This window comes from Phyllopteryx taeniolatus, chromosome 21, assembly GCF_024500385.1.
Source record: "Phyllopteryx taeniolatus isolate TA_2022b chromosome 21, UOR_Ptae_1.2, whole genome shotgun sequence".
NCBI classification, from domain to species: domain Eukaryota; kingdom Metazoa; phylum Chordata; class Actinopteri; order Syngnathiformes; family Syngnathidae; genus Phyllopteryx; species Phyllopteryx taeniolatus.
Window position 1 is genome coordinate 8,211,931 of NC_084522.1, and position 17,490 is coordinate 8,229,420.

At 42.2% G+C, this 17,490-nt stretch overlaps 1 protein-coding gene across 2 annotated transcripts in view; it reads right to left on the bottom strand.

Annotated features, from left to right (window-relative positions):
- The window catches only part of LOC133471111 (teashirt homolog 1-like), a 158,640-nt gene that overhangs the window by 24,012 nt on the left and 117,138 nt on the right, over nt 1-17,490 (bottom strand). The window lies entirely within an intron of this gene.

Here is a 17,490-nt window from a genome sequence, read left to right on the forward strand (position 1 = left end):
TGTAGTCGGACTGTGATGTAGTCTATCACTACCGTGCGCGTACAAAAGTCAGAATTACAGTAAACGTGTGTGTTTATCCATCCATCCATTTTCTGAGCCGCTTCTCCTCACAAGGGTCGCGGGCGTGCTGGAGCCTATCCCAGCTGTCATCGGGCAGGAGGCGGGGTACACCCTGAACTGGTTGCCAGCCAATCGCAGGGCACATAGAAACAAACAACCATTCGCACTCACAGTCATGCCTATGGGCAATTTAGAGTCTCCAATTAATGCATGTTTTTGGGATGTGGGAGGAAACCGGAGTGCCCGGAGAAAACCCACGCAGGCACGGGGAGAACATGCAAACTCCACACAGGCGGGACCGGGGATTGAACCCCGCTCCTCAGAACTCTGAGGCTGACGCTCTAACCAGTCGGCCACCGTGCCGCCGTGTGTGTTTATGTGTATGTGTATGTGTAATGTGCACACATGTTATATGTATGTATATATATATATATAAAAATGGGTAAAAAAAAAAAAAAAGAAAATTATAATTATACATAATATACAGTATTCTTACGGCACTGTGCAAAATAGTTCACTGCTTGATGTTTGTAACCTTTAACCGTCATATCTCAATCTCATCATGAGGAGAGGACGCCCAATATGAAAACTTCCACTCATTCTGTGGAATTTTTGAAGTGTGCCTGGGATTTTTATTTTTTTAGATTGGTGAAGTTGTTTAACGGGTATTCACACCAAACTCAAATTGGAGCTGGCTTTGTGCACTGGGAAGAGAGGAGAGTCTTCCCTAAGCTGTTCACACTGTTGGAATCATATATGATATAGCCCAGGGGTGGGCAAACCTTTGTTTTAAGAGGCTACATTTAATTTTTAAAATGGACGGATGGGCTCCTTCTTTCATAGATAAGGTTAAAAAAAAAAAAGGCAACTGAAAATGCACCTCCTAACTATTAGACAAGGAAAAAGGTGGATTGAAAGATGGATTTACAATTTAACACACATTCTAACATTTTACCAACAGATTAAAAGTACCACCTCACTTGGGAAAACTGACACAATCCCTCAGTTTGACTGGACGTGCGCACACAATTTGGCCTCCAAAGTAATGGAGATAGCGCAAGGACGGGAGCGCATGCCAGTTTTGTGCGCCTTGCCAAGCCACGGCTGGCAGGGAGGAGTGGACTTGGCAGCGGCGGTGGAAGTCTTCCCAGCGTGAGGCGAGGGAAAAGCGCCAGCGGACATGACAGCCTGGTCGCGCTTTGAAAGACGCCTGACTGAAAATGAGGCGACATTGTAAAGAAACTAAATATTTCCAGGAGGGGAAGGGGGGAAAAAAAGAGGGTCGAGTATTAAAAAAGGCAAGCCCCTATCCTTTCGCCTTCCCTCCCCCAAATCCATCTCGGGTAAGATGCTTGTCTGAGGTGCCAGAATGAGTCTCCAGCGAGGAGGCAGATGTGCTGTCAGCTTCAAACAGCGTGTTGCACTCCATCCCATAATAGGAGTGGACATAATACCTGATGTGTGTGAGGTGCCAGTCACAGCTACAGGTTCAACAATTGCAACCACCCCCCACTTTTTTCTCTTTCTGCGTGTCGGAGGAATAAAGACTCAACACACGGCCGTTTTTGTTTTAAAAATAAAACAATTATACTTGGGCCATTCACAAAATTCAGCCCATTGAAAATACTCTCATTTGAGTGAAGAAATGGAAACGCGGCGGAAGCCATTCACAGCAGAGGTGGCGAGTTCAAGACAAAACTGAGCTGACAGCGCAACAAACAAGCTTCAGAAAAAAAGGCACTTCAGGATTGTGTGGGTATGTGTGTGGACGAGGGTGGGACGGGCACAGAACGACAAAAATCCAAACAATCTCCTCTCTACCATCTGTGTACAACAAGAAAGTGCCACCTCCGGCTAATAAGGCAATCAGAGATGGGGAAAGATGCTGACGCGGCAGCTTTCAGGGGGAACAAAAGAGGGTGAGGGAGGAGGGCCGAGGGGGGGATTTAAAATGGAGGTGTCTGTTGTGGTTGTCAGTCAAAAATGTACAAAGGCCACTCAGGGAGGATGTGGGAATGAAGTTCAACAACAGCCAAAAGACTCGCCAGTACAGGAGCGTGTTCAGGTCTGAAGTTTAAGGGAAAATATTATGGATGGTGACTTTTCAAGGTTTGATAACAACATTTTGATCTTATGTGGCATATACTTGATTTCCCAGTAAAGTTGTGGCCGGCACGAGGGTGGGGGCGGTGTTTGTGTATGGCGATGTGTCTATATGCTTTCATTGTCTTGGGCGCTTGCTTGTTTTCCATACTCTGGGTTCTGCAAGTCGAATCAATCCACTGGCCGCCAAATGATGCGGAAGAATCCAGCCCACTGGTTGTCAGTCTAACGAAAGCCGGGCTCTCCATCGTTGCAAGGCAGACTTTGTAGGGCACCATCGTAATGGCCCCATTGGCCAGTGAAATAAAAGTGGCACATGCTAGCCACACCCAGTTTTTGTGCGACAGACTTTACACTGTATGACTTGCCCAGGTCGAGCATGCCCTGATATCAGTTTTTTTAAAAGCCTTGGGGCATCCTTATATTTTAGCTTGCGGCCTCGTATGTGACGAATGACGCCATTTAGATGAGAACGAACGCAGCTACAACTCTCTGGATAAGACTATCACTGGCACCCTGCTCAGACTGTAAAACCACAAGAATATTTATGCCGCAGGTCGAAAATCCCAATGTCATCGTGTTATCATCGATTCTCTGACACTACATAGATTCACAATCGTTCATGGCTACATCGCGATTGCGATGCAACGATTATACCATTCATTCCAATGCCCACTAGTGCACAGGAACACAAAAGGCAGACATAAACACTGGGCTAACCACTCCAAAACAACAACGCAATAAATATACATGTCGTAATCCCATAATTGACTAACTGCTCTGTATTGAATAAGTGTGTGTGCGGGCAGGCCTGTAATGAAGAAGCTAGGCCATCTGTGTGTGTTTGGAGTGCAGCCTGTCACTATTGTTGTGTACAGTCCAGGATTTCCTGCTGCAGACAGGTGACACCACAGTGGGGCACCACAACACCCCCGCACCACAAAGAACAACATACTGTACCTCCCCCAGGGCAGGGAGATGTGTGAGGTCCTCTAAAACACAATGTCCTACACACACATACATTGACATGCTAGATTAAAAAAGGGTACACACACACACACACACACGTGCACACGCACACACAGGTTTCAGTCCAGAGGTATTTGGACAGTGACAGAATTTGAGTAGTAGACTCCATAATATCTCGGCTAATCGGCATAAAATGGCCGTCATTCCTAAATGGTAAATGCCGTATTTCTGCAAAACCTCTTAAATAATACTGAAAGTCTGCATTTCCTTTTTTTGTTATTAGCTCTTGATTTGAAACTTTATGTTTAGGGGGTCACCAACACGACCCCACCAAAAGTCCCTCGGTAGCAACTGGGACCAGTTTCACCATTCGACACGAAATTGGGTAGACATGTCTATTATAACAGGATGTACGAAAACATCTCAAGGACCCATGCAAGAAATTTAACAGCAAGCTAGCCATTTTGGGTGAATTCAAGGTCTGTTATTTTGGCCAACTGCTATTTGGAAATTCAACCCAAATGAGCTCCAATCAGAAGCCAGAATGCTAGACACATGGGCGCCGGTAAATTACCAAGATTTTTATGCCTATGCCATCTAATCTTGGCGGAGTATGGTGTCAAAGTTTGGTGTGAAGCGGCCCTTTGGGGTGAATTCCAGGGCTTGGACTTTAACACCCCCCGCACCACTTTCACCGATTGCCAAGATTTGGCAGACATTTCTAGCATTAAAGGATTCGCAAAAAAATTTAAGAAATTGAACAGGAAGTTTCTTTTGGGTTTGAGCAAGCTACTGTGGGCAAATTTCAGGGGCCCGTAATTTGACAAACTACTATTAGGGAATTTGTGACCCAATTGGAGACTGGTATCTAAACCATTAAGCCAAAGTTTGCTGATTATCTAAGATTCAATGCGACACTCGGAAAAAGCCATTGTCCAAATACTTTTGGACACAACTGCATCGGCACTTGTGTGAAATATATTCAGAAAATTACTGAGTTACTTCTGTTTGTCCAGTATGCTTTAGAACTCAAAGTAGCACTCATGTCAGACGTCTTGTGTCACGCCGATGAAAACAATCAACTTTCCCTGCACACATACATACAAACACACCTTGCCCTGTAACGCATCTTCATTTATTCATGTCGTCTCGACCAAGAGGGCACTCCCGCCTCTCATTTGCAGCGCTAATGTCCAATTCCGCCAGCTTTCACCCCCGCTGATTTACCCGCCGCGTTCCAGCCGAACACTCCCACCCCCTTGCGCTGTTTAGCGAGCCCCCTCCACAACGGGCAGCCGTTATTTTCCCTCCATCCCGTTTCGCTTTGTCACCAGGCCCTCCATTCGCTGCCACTCACCTCTGATGGCATTAGACAGGCATGATCACAGTGTGTCACTGACCTGCGGAGAGGTAGAGGCGGTAAATAAAATGACATTATTACTTCCCGCGTCCTATACACGCAAGAGCGGCAATTATGGCGATGCTGAGCATGTCAACGATGTCTCGGTTCTCCGTGGGACGCTCTTTTAGGTACACCTGATCAATGTCATGATATCCAAGACAAGGGTGCAGACCTCTGCTCGCTAGGCTCAAAACATCCTGATTTGGATCAGTACACATTCATAGATACACTTCCTGAATTTTGTCATTTAGATAAATCAAGCACAATTTCAAAAAACATTAATACACCAAAAGGTCAGGTGCCGCCAGACCCAATGGGAGCAATTTAGAGTTCAGTGCCTTGCCCAAGGACACTTTGACAGCAGAGCCAGGACTCAAACCGCTGATCCTTCAGTCACTGGATGACTCGCTCTGCCAACTGAGCCAATGCCGCCTCAAATATCAAAGGCAAAATATCAGAAGAGCGGGATAGGCCTTTGACTAAATTTCACTGATATTGTTTAATATAGTATTTTCAGTTTTCTCTCTTTGAATGTTTTGAATTCCTGTTTCCTTTGCAGTGTTAAGCACAATAATGCTGCGTAGGGCAATTAACATTCTGTGGCTGGAGCTCAGATTTGCAGTTTTTTTTTTTTTTTTTTTTTTTTTAAACAAAAGTTTAGAGCGAATGAGCAACGCCCTCTGCTTTTTGCAGTCAAGTAGTACACTACATTTTGTCTCAGTTGAGTCAAGACATGATTACTCAAAATTTCACAACTGTACAAAATCTGTAAAATAAATACTGGCAACCAGTTCAGGGTGGGTGGCACGGTGGCCGACTGGTTAGAGCGTCAGCCTCACAGTTCTGAGGTGCGGGGTTCAATCCCCGTCCCCGCCTGTGTGGAGTTTGCATGTTCTCCCCGTGCCTGCGTGGGTTTTCTCCGGGCACTCCGGTTTCCTCCCACATCCCAAAAACATGCATTCATTGGAGACGCTAAAAATTGCCCGTAGGCATGACTGTGAGTGCGAATGGTTGTTTGTTTCTATGTGCCCTGCGATTGGCTGGCAACCAGTTCAGGGTGTACCCCGCCTCCTGCCCGATGACAGCTGGGATAGGCTCCAGCACACCCGCGACCCTAGTGAGGAGAAGCGGCTCAGAAAATGGATGGATGGACAGTTCAGGGTGTACCCCGCCTCCTGCCCGATGATAGCTGGGATAGGCTCCAGCACACCCGCGACCCTAGTGAGGAGAAGCAACTCAGAAAATGGATGGATGGATGGATATTGGCATTAGAAACAGCTCTCATTTTGATACAACCGCACTAAAAAAACAACCCATTGTACATCATTGGATGCTAGAGCTTTGCTTATTTTATTGGTCTTTTTTTGGTCATTTTAGTAACAAGATTCTTTCTTATCAGAAGCCCCTTACAAAGCGGACATTTGACTGCCTTTTTGCCATCTTTGTGTAAGGTACCGATGCAGGATGGAGGGGTTTTTGACATTGCGTCAGATTGTGAAGATGAACACCCGAGACTCAATGCCCACACTACTTTGTGTTGAAAGCAATTGTCACTGCCATTCCAAGGCAACCAATTCTCTAAATGTGATGAGTTCTACAGTCACGCCTCTTGTGTGTCAATTTACCGGCAATTCCAGAATGAAAGTGGCCAGAGATTCTACAACAACAGTGTAAAGTTGAGTCACAAGCTTGGTCACGGAGCAAATTAAACACATACAGTAAGTCAAAGTACCACTGCAAATTTATTTTCGATCGTCCAACTGCTTTACCGGCGAAATCGGCACTTTCCTGCACTGTTCGGCGAGTGTTTGTTCTGAGACACACATCCACGTGTATACACACTCACACTCACACACACGCACACACACACACACACACACACACACAAAGATCGACACACTCGAGGGTTGGAACAACAACCGTGCTCTTGTGCTGCACAGGCATTCCAAACCATCTGGGTTTTTTTTTTTTTTTGAGGCAAAGTGCACCTAAAGCGTTACTAATGCTAATTAAAAACGATGCCACTATGAGACATTTGGTCGGCTGACTCCATGTAGGTCAGACAACACTTGCGTATTCAACGTATTCAATTGAAACACATCTCACTTATTTATTCCCTAATTTGTGTTCAAATGCTGCAACGTAGCCAAGTTAAAAAGGACACCACTTTGTGTAGGGCAGTAAAACCATGTGATTTGCTCCCAGCCAATAAGCAAAGAAATGCAATGATATTCATGAAAAATTCTTATTCAATACAGCAAAAATACTAATTGACTTAGATTCTTATACAAATATGAATATCATACCCGAGAAAACTACCGTACTTTTAACATTTCTTTAACTTTAAAATGGGACAATTTAACCTGCCACATAACAGGAGGGTTAAAAATAATAGAATTTTTTCCCCCCCTCTCGCTCTAGTTTTTTCACTGGCTGGGAGAAATTATGCGGCCACATAATTTAAAAGTTACCAAATACGGTTCCTGTTTCACCAAGTAGCCAGGTGGCTTATTCATGTTTTATGATAATGCTCACTTACAGAAATGTTAATACATTTGTGACGTCAACATTTGACTGCCTTTCACTGCAAATGGCTGCCGTTTAGCACAGATAGTGAGTGGTTCTTACAATGCAGGATTAGGGTTGAAGGTGAAGAATGCACCATTTTGATGTTGACGTTTCACGGACCCCCCCCCCCCCCCACACACACAGTTTGAGTTCACCTGCGCTGCCCCGGACCATCTTCCCGTTTTGCTGGCAACTAAACAACATCTGCTCCCATCGCCTAGCAACAAGCAGTTTGACGGATGACCCCCAAAAGATGGATAATTACCATACATCACCGGCGCCGGCATGGACAATAGAGAGCGGAAAAGCATTGACAGACGAGTTTTCAACTTTTTCCGCGGTGGGGAAAACTGCTCTGCGACTTGCGAAGACAATAGAACCTGTGAAGAAATGTGAGCGTGTTCATGGACTATGAATGGAGGCATTAAAATGGAACTTTGACTCAAGGGATCCAAGCGGCGACGAAGGAAACAAAGTTAAGGTCTGAGGAAGGAAGAATGAAGAATTGGAACAGTGATGATACACAGAACATACATAGCTCAAAACAACAACAACAAAAATAAAGCAAAACAAAATACAGCAACAATGGTAATAAGCAATATGTATAGTTTGAGTATTAGGATGTATTTAAAGTATCTACAACATGAAAATAAAGATGAGATGGCGCGGGGCCAAAACGTAACCGGTTAGGTCTAGTCGGGTCCGCTTGCACAATAAGCCATCAATCAGCCTTCATACCAAGGACGCTCGCCTCGTACAACACTGATGAGGAAAGCAGCAAAAAATACACGCACGCACGCGCGCGCACACACGCATGCACACACACACACACACCTCAAATAAATTCGAGCTAAATAACTGTCTGCGCTAAATAGCTCGGTTGAGGTTTTTGGGCAGTGACACATTATTCTGAGATAAAATCAAAGTGTCAGACAAATTTGACTCTCTGCTTCATCCAAGGAGGGTTTAATAATCAAATATTCATTTAGGGGAATTTAGCCACAGTTTTTAGCTACATAACCGTTTAGCTAAAGAACTGTGAAGAAAAAGCCGCTTATGAGTATGCTAACGCCAGTAACTCCCAAAACAGTTCCTTTTGGATGTTACTGTTTTTATCTCCACAATATTATTACAATACAATTCAGCATAAATACTTAGTAGGACCTTAACATAACATCTCAAAAAAAAAAAAAAAAAAAAAAAAAAAAAAAGATTTTTGCTTTCAATCCCCCTCCCTCTTTGCTTATAGAAAAAGCAAATACCAATTCAAAACATCAGATACCAAAAAGCTTGAATATTTTCAGAAAGTTTTTTTTTTTAAATTTTTTTTTAGCATTAACTTCATCAAATGTCATAGAAATAATGAATTTTTTTTTTTTTGACAGATACTGGAAGAAAATAAGTGCTTCCTCTTGGAAAAATGTTTGCTTTCGCCAAAAGCATGGACGTAAAAAGTCCTTAATAAATTTACAATTTAAATGTTTAACAATTTAACATCATGAAAAGATGGCAAAATGACAGCATGAAAGCACATACACAGGTCAAACGTTTCCAACGTGTTGATAAATGACTGCTGTTGCAATGTATAAATGGGCTCCGTTTTTGGCAAATGTTCGGTGCGATTAACTCGGATGGCCTTTCCACAGGGCCTTTGATTGTCATACGAAAAAGAGTACGTAACTAATTCTGCTCATGTCACGCTAGTCGCTTTTTTCCCCAAAAATAGTCGCTAGAAAGGTTGGAAAAGTCACCAAGTATAGCGACCGAATTGCTAAGTTGGCAACACTGAAATCTTTTGTAAAAAAGCTACTCTCTGTTTGCAGCCATGTTGTAAGTGTAAGCAGTGCATGTCAGCGGGGAAGTGCTCTGATGGATAGAAACCATGGAAAACTGAAGAAAATGGTCCCGACCAATAAACTTGAATTACTCGACAAAATCAATTAACTGCTCAGCCGTAGTAGTTAGTAAAATATTTATGAATGAAGAAAGATGTCGAGCTAGCTGGTATCACCTAGCAAGGTTGCTAGCTAAGAAATTGGAACTAATAAATAAAAACGATTAATCGCCCAGCCCTAGTGTTCAGTTTAATTAAAATTATATTGTTGAAGGAAAGAAAGAGTTAGCTAGTGAGCATCAGTTAGCAAGGTTTTTAGTGCACAGAAATGTTTTACGAAGTGGCTCATAAATTTACAGCACATAACTTTGCCTAATGACCATGGTTTTTAAACAGTTTTAATGTATTTCCAGAGAATCTGATACACTCTTAAAGATTAGCGTTTTCATTGTAACATTGCGTTGAGCGGCCACATTCTTCTCCCTTTGAATTGGTGTGAAATATGATGAATTTAAAGTGGTAGGAAACTAAATAAACGTAAAATAGGACAGTTCAATATTTATTTTTATCTACCTTGAAATACGGGCATTGAATAACCTTTTAAAATAAAAGTATGCCATTACCTTTTCTTTTCAGGGATGTTAAAAAATGATCATAAAGGAAAAAAAAGGAACATGAAAAACCGTAAAAGCGACTTCAGGGAAATTCATTAGAACCACAAAAAGCCTCCGGGTGGAAGTCAGCTCAGGACGACCGAGACGTCCCCAAATATTTGAGCAGTTTGTACCGCATGTGTCACCGGGGAAATTCCGCCAATTGTGCACCGTGAAACCCATTATCCTTTATGCTTGGCATGCTTTTTCTTTTACCCAGTGACAAAGTGCTGCTGAAGGCCGATGTTCCATTAGGCAAAGTTTTCAACTGTCATTTCCGAATTTGTGTATGAGATCAAGGCGGGAGGGATCGTACACAAGCACATAACAAAACGAAAATACAACAGCATATTTAATAGGGGTGGGAGTCACAGAGGTATTCCGGATATGATAACACAAACGATACTGATAATATCATGAGAGCAATTGCACAATCATCCATACAGTATACTGGAAGAAAACATCACAATACATTACAAAACCTATGTAACAAGTCATGATATTTATCCCAAAATCCCTATAATATCACGGTACAGCGATTGTGCAATATTATAAATATCAGAAGAAAACTAATAACGGTCTACGATAAATCATGACTTGGGGTGGAACGGTTCACAAAATCCACGGTTCGATTCGTATCTCGGTTTTGTGGTAACGGTTTTTGTTTCGGTTTTGGATACGTTGACTCTTTAAGAAAATCAATGTCTTACATATTTTGTATTATTATTACTTAAATTATTTTTATTAATCAGAAATATATATATGACAAGCAGAACAAATCAATGCTCTTTCATTATAGGGCCAAAGGTACAATCAACCTGTGTATCCACTTGTTGCCATTCATACAACAGAATAAGTCAAGGCACCCTGCAACAATATCACATTTGACACTGAGTAAGTACACATTTGTGATTAAATTGTGACAAGCTCATTCATTTCAGTATTTATACTTTATATATTGGTTTAGTGGTTAACTAAGCTTTTTCTAACATGAAATTGGTGCCTTGGGTCAACAAAGGTTTGAAAAAGCTGACGTTATTAAATAATTCTGATATGATGTACATAGACTGAAATGTTTATACGAACATGACAATTTGTAGCAAGTTAAAAGCTCTCCAACGCAAGATATCGTGTGCATGAAATGAACTACCTGGAAGTTGGTTTTGTGCACCAGAGACCTTGTGTTGGAGAGATACAGACTTGCTATGCTGGTCTCGTGTTCGTCTGGGACTTGATGAGAGTAATGAAAGGGACTCGAAATGGATATCTGGTGCCGGTCACTCAATAGAATAATTGATTCTAAAAATATCTGATATCTGTGAGTATTCCTTTATTGTCTGTCTACTTGTGTTGCTTCACTGTTTGTGTTCAAATAGCCATTGTTTTAAGGTTATAACAACACGACTATCGATACAATTTGTTAACCCGTTTATGGTGTTTTGCATTGCGTGTTAGCATTAAGCAAGCAGACAAAGGCAATGTGTAGTTTTAAATACACAACGTGTAATTCTCTTTGTTTTATGTTTAATTGGACAGTAAACTCTAACAGGGAGTGGAAATAACTTTTTGGTCACCATTTGCTAAACTCCTGCTTGTTGTAAAGTGAATTGAGTTGAGTTTGCGGCCAATGTCTAGCATGTCTCTCAAATAGTTGCTCACAAATCAAGGGAAAAATATATATAATTCGAGCGACAGCTCGTATCTTGAAAAATTCGCAAGTCGGGTCATTCATAAGCCAATGTACCCCTGTATTGGAAGACAACCATCTCCAATATATTACAATACCTGTCGGCCCAATAAAAACTCAAAACAATATCACAAAATCTGGCTAATGATAGCTATAATATCACAATAAAGAGGTTGTGCCATACTCTATATACTGAACAAAAGCCATCAACGATACACAATAAGGAACACTCCCGGGGGGACTTTGATGATAAAATCACAATATGAATCCAAGTAATGAAGAGTCACGATACAATTGTGTGATAATACAAAGAAGAAAACCATCTATGATACTTCATCAGAATCATCTTCATTTGCCAAGTATGTAAAAAAAAAAAAAAAAAAAAAAAGGAATTTGTCTGTGGTAGTTGGAGCCACTCTAGTACGACAACAGACAGCCATTTGACAGAAAATACTTTGGAGACATAACATTTAGCTAACACATGGGAGAGCTAGGATATTGTTTTTTGACAAGACAAAAAAAAAAAATGGGGTGAGGAGTAAATGATTTACTGGGGAGCTTGTATCAGTAGCCATGTCCAAGCTATTTGTGTGTGGAAGCAACTAAGCGTGTGTGCGTTGGCTCAAAGCAGCCTTACAGCCGGAGCGAGGCAGGAAGAGAGGAAGCCATCCTTCAACAGAGCACAATATCCGACTGCGGACAGACAACCAACGGCTGTGTGGGTGTGGAAAATGGCAGAAAAAAAGAAAATACCCGTCCCCCCCTGCCCAAAATGCCCTCCATCTACCACATATACCCACGCAAACACACACACGGGTACATAACTTCATCTACAAGAATGCTTAGCCGTGCGCCGAGGGTTTGAGTGGGTGAAACGGGTGCGTGCTATGAGGTAATACAGTACATGACATATGTGTGTGTTAATGTTAGTGTGTGTGTGTGTTGGGGGGTCAGGTGTGCACCCAGGGAGCGTGCGTCATGCAGCGTGGGAGGGAGACTGATGTGTGTCAGCGCGCATCTGCAGGCCGAGCGAATAAATTAAGCTTATGAAGACAAATGAACGGGCGCTTGAAAGAGGAGATGATGGGAAGAGTGGGGGAAGGTTGGGGCACGGCGGGAGGGACCGGCGGGGTGGGGCGGAGATCACAGAAGAGGACGTGATGAAGGAGGAAGAGAGGCGTATGGTGGGACTGTTGCGGCGCGCATGCAAAGAGAACAGAACGCGGTATTGGGGTTTGATAGTTAGCAGGCTACTTGGTACTAAAGATTAACGGAAGGGAGTGTACCATTGGCATTCTGGGCAGTGGTTATGTGACTTAAAAAAAGCAAAAAAAGAAACCAAAATTTGAGCAGTGAATTTTGCATTTTTTTTGTTTGTTAGTTAGCAGCCTACTTTCTGGTTGACGCAAAATGACTCAAGCTGATGGGACTGTACAATTTTTGATCGTGATGGCATAAAGCAATCAAATTCCGCAAAGAAGTGAAGTTAAAAAAAGGATTAACAGATTAATTGAATAACTTGATTGCATAAAAAGTTGAAGCAAAATCTCTGCCTCAAAGCTTCACAGTGATCATGTTTCCACACAGACTAATGTTACTGCAGACTCACGCACCAGTTCGTGTGGAAATAAGTCGGCGCGATGGCAGTGAGCCAGGAAATAAGAGTGTGTTAAAGACCAAGAATGTCCAATGTTTGGGATAATTTCACACTTTCACAAGTGCAATGTGTCTATGGCATAGCATAACTAACTAACTAATGAACAACAACAGCTTGACCAAACTAAGAAAATAAACGCTTGACAACACATTCACACACTAGCTGCTACACAACTAAAGTTCAGGCAGTCAATACACAGAATGGCTAATGGTCAGCCACTTAACAGCCAGCCACAAACCTGAGCTGACAACAGCCAACTCTACACTCTCATTGGCTGACTCCCAAGCCACTCACCAGGCCAGGCCCTACTTTTTAAAGCCAGACACACTCAAAGTTAAAGACATTATAGTGTGGCATGTGAGGCTGGCGACCCCCTGTGGGCAAAATTAATACCTGCACCTCTCAGGCACATGTTTAATAATGCAAAATCAGTTTTTGTCCGATTACTCAATTAATCAATGGTATAATTGGTCAAATAATCAATGCTAAAAATTTAATTGCTGCAACACTAGACTGTACCATTTGCATTCTGGGACAGGCGTAATGGTTCCACGATGACTCAAATGGTGAAAATTGATTCTTTAAATGTTTTAATATCTTTTTTTAAGTGAAAGGACTGCACCATTTGCATTCTAAGGTGGTGGATAACAATGGGGGACAGACTATCGCAATGGCAAAAAGTAATCCAATTTTGCAAACAAAAGCCGAAAAAAAATCTGAACACAGTACTTGTTTGTTACTTAATATGCTCCAGCAATCGTCTCTCTATCCTGGTTAGGCAATTCCAAATTTCGAGTTACGCACCTTTAGTGTAGTACCACGTTATGCCACAACATGCTGGCCAGCACTGAGGTCTACTGGAAGAAATGCAGCGTAATTAAGAGCATGAAGAGGCAGTTAAGATCCCCAACTACTGCAATCTCCTGCAATGGTCGTTACCACAGAGTGAAGAGAATGCAGGTATATGCCAGTATTGTTGTATGTCTGTATGTGTTGCTGCTCCGTGTGCGTCAAAGTAGCAGATGCATGAAGGTTATCTATGCTAACTTCCGTTAGCCCGGCTATGGCGTTTCACATTACATGTTTGCATCAAGACTGCGGACTTTTTTTTAAGCGAAATAATACCATTGAACATTTTGATGTTCAAATATATCATGTTAATTTGCGGTTTTATGTGCCAGTTTTACCGCTTGGAACAGACAAATTGCAAGCATGTCTTGCCTCCTTCAGAGAACTGAGAGAGAGTCGTCTTTTCATTTCCTCAAAGTGATACAGTTGTACACGATAGTCTCCCCTTTCTTGACAGCGAGCGAGTGAGAACAGGCACTAAGGAATACTTGAAAATGTGTTTTAATAAGTCTAAATGTGTTCAAAGTTTTTTTTTAATGGTCTCTCAATATCATAGCTTTCCAACTATTGCGGGTGGGTCTGGAATATAACCAGCGATAAATGGGGGTTTTCACTGTGTAAATAAAAAAAAACATTCTTGAGCCATAAAGGGAGTTTTTTAGTTTGTGGACAGTGGGTGTGGGCATGTATCCCATGACACACTGCTCTGGATGCGGGGCTTTGTCACACAGCCTGTCTGAGACCCCCAAGCCCCCCGCCCGCCGCCCCCTCGTTTGATAAATGACACGTGTCATTCTGTCAGCCCCTGCCATCCGGGTTGGGAGGCCCCACGCTGATGTATGGCGGCCCCGGCTTAAAGGAAATGGCCGTGTTTTGGCAGCGGCCAGAAAAAAACATGGCCTCTGTATAAGGCTACGTGTCTTACAGTGTGTATCGCCGTGTGTGTGCTTATTAGCGATGGCGTACGAGCATGTGCGTGCTATGAAAGCTGTCAAGCGGACGGGCAGAGGGAGACAAATCATCGTCATGGCCGCCCCAGCTGTTCCCCAAATTTGGTGCGAGGAGGAGAGCGAGGAGGAGGACGTGGTGGTGGTGGAGGGAGGGGGAGGGGAGGGAGGGAGAGAGGAGAAAAAAAAAAAAGAACAGGTCGTTTGAGTTCTGAACGGCGGCTGACGCTTCCCAGAAACGACGAGGACAAGTGGAGCTGACACACACACAAGATGGGAATGGGAAGCTCGCCAATCCCAGAAGGAAGTGTTTCTTCTCACGCAAACACGCATCAAACAAACAAACAACATGCTAGTACCACGTCCAGGTTTAAGTTTTGGGTCGTTTGAAACAGGGGTTCGGAAACCGGGGTCCGTGACCCACAGCTTGTAAGAATTTGCGATAAATTATGTCGTATCATTGAAAAAAGTACATACCTAGTGGTTTAAGTTTTGGGTCGTTTGAAACAGGGGTTCGGAAACCGGGGTCCGTGACCCACAGCTTGTAAGAATTTGCGATAAATTATGTCGTATCATTGAAAAAAGTACATACCTACATACAGTATACTTACTAACAAAAAGCAATGACTCCTCCCTCCTTAGCTTTGGGCTAATTAAAAGCTCTGATGTCTTTGTGACCTATAATCACAAATCTGATATCTCTGCATGAAGTCTTTTTTTCTTTTTTCACAAAAGGCATATAATTAAAGGAATAAAGTCCTATTTTTTCTCCTAGAACAAATGGCATATTTTTTTCCGAGAATAGTCCTATTTTTCAGAGATTAAAGGCATCTTTTCCAGAATAAAAATTTTACTTCTGAAATTCACTCAGTAAAATATGACTTTCTTCCTATGTTAAACTTTAACGTCATAATATGACAACTTTATCTTGGAAAAATAAAGACTTTCATCTCATAAGGTTAGTAACTTTTTATCCTGACAAAATAGGTCTGTTTTTGTGAAGATTACGACTTTTTATTGGAAAAATATGACTATTCTCATAACATTACAACTTATTTCTCTAAAAAAAAAAAGTTATCTTAGCATTCCGAATTTCTTGAAAATATTCCACTTTTTCATTCCTATGGCATTTGGGGTACACAAGGTTATTATGTTTAATTGGCATTAGGATTATGAGGAGGTTCTTGGAAAAATTGTGCTTTAGAGCTTCACAAAATGTCGCCAACTATTGTACTCACATGCATACTTCAGCATTTTCAATTGTTTTCATGATCAGGGATGGTTTTGACTATTTTGTTGTCTCCGTAAAACTTAGACATGCAGTGCGATGTTGTTGTCGTAAAACTTAAATGGCGGTGCACTGTGATAGTCAAATTTTAGATGTTTCACTTTCATTTTTCTTTTTGTAGCTAAATGTGTTCATGTGAAACTTTTCAAACTTAAAGAAAAAACTAGATAACATTGTTGACAAAGGAAAATGGCGGCTCATCGGACGAGTCAAATTCCAAATATGCCGGATGAGGCCAGTTTTGGATAACAGCCAAAAGCGGCCCACTCGTGACCTGGCATGCATATTACACCTTTCCAGTCATTTCTACAACAGGGATTGCTTTGACAGCATCTGTCTTTGAAACTTTTCAAAAAACTTCAAACAATAACACATTTTTCTATTAGGACGTATCATGTAAACCATCACCGTCCCCGCCCGGACAGTTTTAACAACAACAGCAGTGGTGGAGGAGAGCCCCACCTGGAGGTTGTGAACTCTGAGTGACCCTGTTGGGTCGGGCTGAGCTCCCTCCTACTAAACTCCTCTCATGGCGTCCCCTCTCCCACGGCGGGAAGAAGGAGGAGGGGAGACTGGCGGGGGAAGGAGAAGAAAAAAACAGCGTCATTTGGCTGTGAGTGATGAGTGGCAGCCATGGGTGACATCCTCCCCTCTCTTTCTCTGCTCCAACATCCAAATGCTTTCTCTCCCCCCCTTCCGACGCTGCCCGCCAACCACCCTCGCCATTTGCCTTGATACTTTTCTCCCGCTCGCTTTATTTCGCCGATCGCTCAAGTCATTTTTCTTTCACTTCTTTCTGTCGCTTAGCCTCCTCTTTTTCCACTGCCGCCCCCCTCCTCCTCTCATTCTTTCTTGTCTGCTGTCACTCTTCTCCCCATTTTCTTTCTTGCCTTGTCCTGCCATTGCTTCCCGTCTAGACACTCCATACATAAAAGATCCCAAAAATCCAGAGATCCAGTGGAGGGTAACACATTTTCACCCACTCAGATTTGGGAATAAACTGCCATGTCTGATACAGTGAGTTTAGAAAAAAAGTTTAAATTATCAGGTTCTATCAGGCTGGACAGGAGCGCAATTACAGTTACTGATTCAATTTTAAGCAAGAAGTGTTTATGGGAAAAATCTGTTAACATTTCCCCGGTATGTTCGGACAGGTTTTAGTAGGATTCTATTCAAAATCTATGCTGTATTTACATTGTAGGAAAATATTTTTAAAGCATTACATTTGTACATGACAATGTAATGTCATAAAAAAAGTTATAAATTGGCGAGTTACATTCAGCTCAGCAAGAGCTCCACCAACCAATTTTTGTTCGGAGATTGAATTTTGAGTTTAAACGTTTACGTGAATATTTGGTAGCATTTTCCCCTTCTGACAAGTTTTATTAGTATTTTGTACAAAATCTGCATTTTTGAGTTCCTTTGTCCAGAACACACCCACAAAAAAAGCTGTGATACTGAGCGAAATCAAAA